At 37.6% G+C, this 6229-nt stretch overlaps 1 pseudogene across 1 annotated transcript; it reads left to right on the forward strand.

The window, feature by feature from the left end:
- On the forward strand, nucleotides 1-2972 carry LOC143589728 (G-type lectin S-receptor-like serine/threonine-protein kinase At4g27290; annotated as a pseudogene). Its single transcript, XR_013145338.1, has 7 exons — nucleotides 1-1264; nucleotides 1339-1473; nucleotides 1562-1719; nucleotides 1803-2013; nucleotides 2095-2332; nucleotides 2435-2585; nucleotides 2681-2972. The product of XR_013145338.1 is annotated as a G-type lectin S-receptor-like serine/threonine-protein kinase At4g27290 (transcript).
- The last annotated feature ends 3257 nt before the right edge of the window (nucleotides 2973-6229 follow it).

Below are 6229 nucleotides of genomic sequence, written 5' to 3' on the forward strand. Positions count from 1 at the left end.
ATGCCGTACCTGTTCTCTTCTTTATCCCTTTTATTTTTACTAGTATCAGATTGTGCTGTTGCACTATTATTCAAAGATGGTGAAACCATTGTTTCTTCTGGGAATACGTTCGAACTGGGATTCTTTAGTCCCAGAAAATCCAAGAACCGATACTTGGGGATATGGTACAAAAAGATATCAGTCTGTACTGTCGTATGGGTTGCTAACAGGGACACACCCATTACCGACAACTCGGGTATGTTCAAGCTCAGTAACTATGGAAATTTGGAGGTTCTAAGTGGCAGCAATGCCATAGTTTGGTCATCCGAATCAACGGTATCTCGGGGGAGTAATAATTCGGTGGTGGCGGTGCTGCAGCTTCTGGATTCTGGAAATCTGGTTGTGTCTGAGAGGGATAACGAAAATAATATTATTTGGCAAAGTTTTGATCATCCTGGCGACACGCTTCTGCCCGGAATGAAAATCCAGAAGGACTTGATAACAGGAATAGGGCCAACAATGGAATGGAATTCTTGGAAGAGTCCTGATGATCCTTCTACAGGTTTGTATAGAAATATATTAGACACAAATGGATATCCGCAAATATTCGGGTTGCAAGGTCGAGATATAATATCAAGACTTGGACCATGGAATGGTCTTGGGCACAGTGGCCTTCCTATTGAAACAGAAAATTCAATGTACACCTCCAAGTTTATTGTTAATGAGAAGGAAATATATACTTCGTATGAGCTTAAAAGTTCGGTTCTTCAACGGATAATTTTAACATCGGATGGCAGGACACGGATGATGCATTGGATCAAGCGAACCCAAGAGTGGATTGTGTATGGGGATTTTAAAGTTGATAATTGTGATCTTTTTGCAGTCTGTGGTCCTTATGGAAGCTGCAACATTAACAAGCGTCCGCCGTGTACTTGTTTGCCAGGTTTTGAACCAAGCAGTCCAGAAGAATGGGAGGTGTCTGATTGGTCGAGTGGGTGTAAACGCAAAACGCCTTTGAGTTGTGGAGATGTGAATGCGGATGGGTTTCGCAAAATTACAGGAGTCAAAGTACCAGATACACGAAGGGCGTCGTATAATGTGAGTATGACGCTTGAAGAATGTGAAATCGCTTGCAGAATGAAATGCAATTGTACGGCGTATGCAAATTTAGATATCAGTAGCGGGGGAAGTGGATGTTTGCTATGGTTTGATGAGTTAATGGATATAAGAGAATATGATGCAGATGATCCTATTTACATAAGGATGGCTGCCTCTGACTTAGCAGGTAAACTTGTTTCTTCATTACCTTTTATATTTGACTACTAAAACTAGCTGACTGTTATCGCTTGCTAATAGAAGGTCAGCAGTTTGATCCCAACAAAACGAAAAGAATTGTCACCAGTGTCTTATCATTTTCATCAGCTGCACTGCTTCTGTGTTCAGTAGCTTATGCCTATCGAAAGAGAAAAAGCACGCTTCGAGTGAACGATCAAGGTAACCCAAATGAGCCATTTATGCATGTTTCTAATAGTATGGTTTTTACTATTCATGTAGTGTAGAGTAATTGGGTATATTTTTTTAGGGGACGTCGAATATGCCCTTGATAAAAAGAATACAAGTGTCCAGGCACAACTCCTTGGTGATATACCATTCATTTGCCTATATAAAGTAATGAAAGCCACAAATAACTTCAGTGAATCCAATAAGATCGGTGAAGGTGGTTTTGGTTCCGTTTACAAGGTAATTTGTTGATTCTTCCTTAAAAGAATTCTAAGCGTACGGAAAATTGCACTGAAAAATGTAAGTTAACTTTGATCTTTTAGGGTGTGTTGGAAGACGGACAAGAGGTGGCTGTGAAACGACTCTCAGGCACATCTCAACAAGGGATTGAAGAATTCAAGAATGAACTCATCTCTATTTCTAAGCTTCAGCACAGGAATCTTGTGAAGCTACTTGGATACTGCATCCATGGGAATGAGATGATTTTGATTTACGAGTACATGGTTAACAAATGCTTGGAGTCAGTTATCTTTGGTATATATGTCTTTATTTTGTAGCATTTTTTACCAGGATGACACATCAGTAGCACACAAAGTAATATTTCCAATTGCGCAGATGAAACAAGAAGTTCAATGCTTGATTGGCCTCAACGCTTTGGTATCATACATGGAATAGCTCGAGGCATTCTTTATCTACATCAAGATTCCCGCGTTCAAATTATCCACAGAGATCTCAAGGCAGGTAATATATTGCTGGATGGTGACATGAATCCAAAGATTTCAGATTTTGGTCTTGCTAGAAAGTTTGTAGGACATGACAGCATTGCCAAGACAAAGAAAGTGGTTGGGACATAGTAAGAACCTTCGAAATGTGATCCAATATATTACTAATAAAACCTTTCTCCAAAGAAAATGCAACTAATCTGTTTTTATTTTCATAATCCACTATGCTGCAGTGGTTATATTTCTCCTGAGTACGCGGTATACGGGCGTTTCTCTATAAAGTCCGACGTATTTAGTTTTGGTGTTTTGGTGTTGGAGATAGTGAGTGGTAAGAAAAACAGAGAATTCTCGCATGAAGATCATAGTGACAACCTTCTTGGACATGTAAGTAAATTTGGTGGCCTAAAATTTCAATATCGCAATTAACGCTTCTTTGAAACAACACCCTTTACTACAATATGAATTCTGGTCTGATGTAGGCATGGAGACTTTATAAACAAGGCAGGTCTATTGAACTTATTAATACATCTTCGCGTGCCTCATGTGTGGTCCACGAAGTAATACGATCAATTCACGTGGCGCTATTATGCGTGCAACATCATGCAAAAGATAGGCCAACAATGTTATCAGTACTTCTAATGCTCGTTAGTGAAAGTGATTTGCCCCCACCAAAACAACCTGCCTTTTTTCACAAAAGAGGAGAGTACCTGTAAACTTGAATCTGATTGCTCACTTGATGAGTACACGATAACACTATTGTTTCCTCGGTAGCAAGAAGATGTGTAATCATCAAAATGCATAGAAAGGCCTAAGGTGTGCTTCTTCCTCCAACATGAAATGTACAGTTCATCCTTAACACACTTAAAATGCATATCCTCATGTACGTTCTTAATCTATGTACTTCACTGATATTAATTTGAAACTGGTAATGGGAGAGAAAATGCTTACACTCACATATGATGTGCCCTAGACAAGTCAATTACCGGGTGGTCGATCATGAATCTACTTAAATTCGGTTTAACTACTTAAAAACAGGTTTCACCACCAGAAAATTGAGCTCTTGTGATAAAAAAAATCTATAAAGAAGATACATTATATTTCAGACTTGTTTAACCTAATGTGACCATGTTCGGGACATGAATATCCAAGATGACAGGGCTCGGTATGGACTAGGTAGCATCGGGTACAACCGACGCACATCAGGAGGGCAGTAGTAGTTTTGCCTGGCGTGGTGATTCAATAGCCACATCTAAATCCTTACTCAGAGGTCATTTGTGATGTGGAAAATATGATGTGGGTGCAGCGTGTCTATTCACCAGGGAACGGAAACCTGATACAGATTCTGTACAATATTGTGTTCTTAACCTAGCTTAATCATGGTTCATAAATTTTAGTGAAATTGTGATTTAAATGCAATGATTATATATGGACCTTATATTTGGCCTTATAGTAAGTTATGGGAAATCGTTGACCAAATTGTTCGTATTGGAAAGTCTAATACTGTGGCACTGAAATGATTTCCAACCAAAAAAAATATAGGCAAAATAGTGTGGGTAATGAAAGGAGAGACAAAAATAAGAATTGTGAAAAGGATTTATGGTTATATAAAAAACCCCTTAAAAACTTCAAAAAGTAATAATAAAAATCATAACTTAATATATAAATGAAAAACGGAAAAAATTAAAAACTAAAATGTTTCCTCGTCATTCCCGTTCCTCAAAAAACAACAAAAAGACACAATGCCGGAAATGAACAATTAATACAATGATAAATAAAAAAAAAGACATAACATATGACACAATATTGAGTAATATAATATAATATCAAGAAAAAAAACACAATGTTAAGAAAAAAAAATACACAATCAATGACGAAAATAAACACAAAACACAGTGATAAACAAAAAGACAATAATCTTTTTCACTCAAGATTGTGTCTTTTTCGAAGGTTTTTTTTCTTGAGAACGAGGAATATGGTGGAAACATTTTTGTGCTTTTACATTTTTTGTTTTTGTATCAAAATTTGAGTTATGGTTTTTTTATTAACTTTTTATTATTTTTCTTTTCAATGGGCTTTTTTTTTTTGCTACAAATCCTTCTCATTTTTTCCTCCTTTGTAGAATAACTTGACCCAAATAGTGTTTAAGAACTAAATTTTTTGTCAAAAGTGCTAGAATAGGTTTAAATTTAGTAAATTGTGACTTTTTTTATTTTATTTTTAGCAGCAAAGGTCCGGACACCTCGGATCACTCTGTTAATGAGATCACTCTTTTGTCAGAAATACAGAACGTTTGAACGTAATGACCCGACTCACCAACCCAGAAGGAAACATGCAACTTGGAAAATTCTCAGCTCAACCTCATGGAATGTGTGTGTGTGTGTGTGTGTATTGTTAGACCCATTTTGTTTATGTTAGTCTTTTGTATTGTATTTACTTCTCATGGGCCTTAGTAGTTCATTTTGTATGTAATAGGCCCAAGGGATATGGCCCAAGGGAAAAACTTGTTTCTAGCCCATTGGGCATTCTGGAAATGAAAACGTGCATGCTTCTCTATAAATAGGGAGCATGCCATGAGAAGAACATCCTTTTGCCAAAAATTATCTAACACATATATTTCTCTCTTTCACTTTCTCTCGTCTCTCTCTCTCTCTCTCTCACTCAACCCGAACATAATACTCATGATCCGAGACCTCTTGGTTGCTTAGTGTGATTTCCGCTAGCACAAAGTTCGGTTGATCCAAGAACGTTGTTAGATCTACCCGACTGGCCCACTAGTAACGGCAGTAGTTTAAGTTTATATCACCCAACACTTACTTGTTTGTCAAGCCTATCTACACATCAATGAATGACTTTGTAGCCTTTTGTTCTACTCTTTTCATGTGCAAGGATCATTACATACCAATGTACCATCACTTTCCAAAAGGTCGGATCAAATTCTTAATTGATTCTTAATTGAAAATTTTAAGTGTCCGACTCCCTCTGGTCAGGAGCTCCCTCTAAACAGGATAATTCTTTTTGATTTTTCTGAATTTTTACTTAAATAGGAATAAATATGAAACTAATATTATGTACAAAAATGAAAATCTTTTTGTTAAGTCAAGTGATTTGATTTTGGATTTTGTAAAAGTAAATTTAAAATCTTTTTGGTGAGTTAAAGTTAACTCATTTTCTCCCTCTAAAATTGTGACACATTGAAAAATATTTACAATTTTAAAATCTAAAGATAAAATTTACTCAAAAGAAATCATGCCCAATGACTCAACGAGAAACAAAAATCGGGCACAACAAAAAGCTTTGGTAAAGAGATCTGCAAAGTTAAAGTCAGTATGGACCCTTTTTATATCGACAAGCTTACGATCATAACAATCACGAATAAAGTGTATTCGGATGTCAATGTGCTTAGTCTTTGAGTGTTGGACCGGGTTTTTATCAATAGCAGCGGCCGCCTCATTATCACATTTAATCGTGGTTCCATAGAAATTCAAACCGCAATCCAGCAGCTGATGCTGGATCCATATCACTTAAGAGCAGCAGCTGGATGCGGCAATGTACTCGGCTTCTGCTATGGAGGTGGACACAGTGACTTGTTTCTTGCACTACCATGAGATCAACCGATCTCCCAGGAATTGACATCCACCCGATGTTGATTTTCTGTCCAAGTTGCATCCCCCACAATCATTGTCGGTGTAAGCATGAAGTTCCAAGGGAGATTCTTTTGGATACCAAAGACCCAAACGTGGTCTCCCCTTCAAGTATCTGAAAATACGCTTGACAGCCGTCATGTGGGATTCTCTCGGGTCTGACTTATATCTGGCACACTGATAAACAGGAAACATGATGTCCGGTCTGCTTGCAGTGAGATACATCAGTGAACCAATCATGGACCTATAGAGGTGTTGATCGGCTGGTTTTCCTGATGGATCAGGAGCGAGAACAGGTCGCGTAACGATTGGTGTCATGAAAGCAGTTGAGTCCTTGAATCCAAATTTCTGAACAATGTCATGAACGTACTTTTCTTGGTGTATTAA

The sequence above is a fragment of the Bidens hawaiensis genome, unplaced genomic scaffold (genome assembly GCF_021521415.1).
Source record: "Bidens hawaiensis isolate Kalapana, Puna unplaced genomic scaffold, B.hawaiensis_p1.1 tig00037771_1, whole genome shotgun sequence".
Lineage (NCBI taxonomy): Eukaryota > Viridiplantae > Streptophyta > Magnoliopsida > Asterales > Asteraceae > Bidens > Bidens hawaiensis.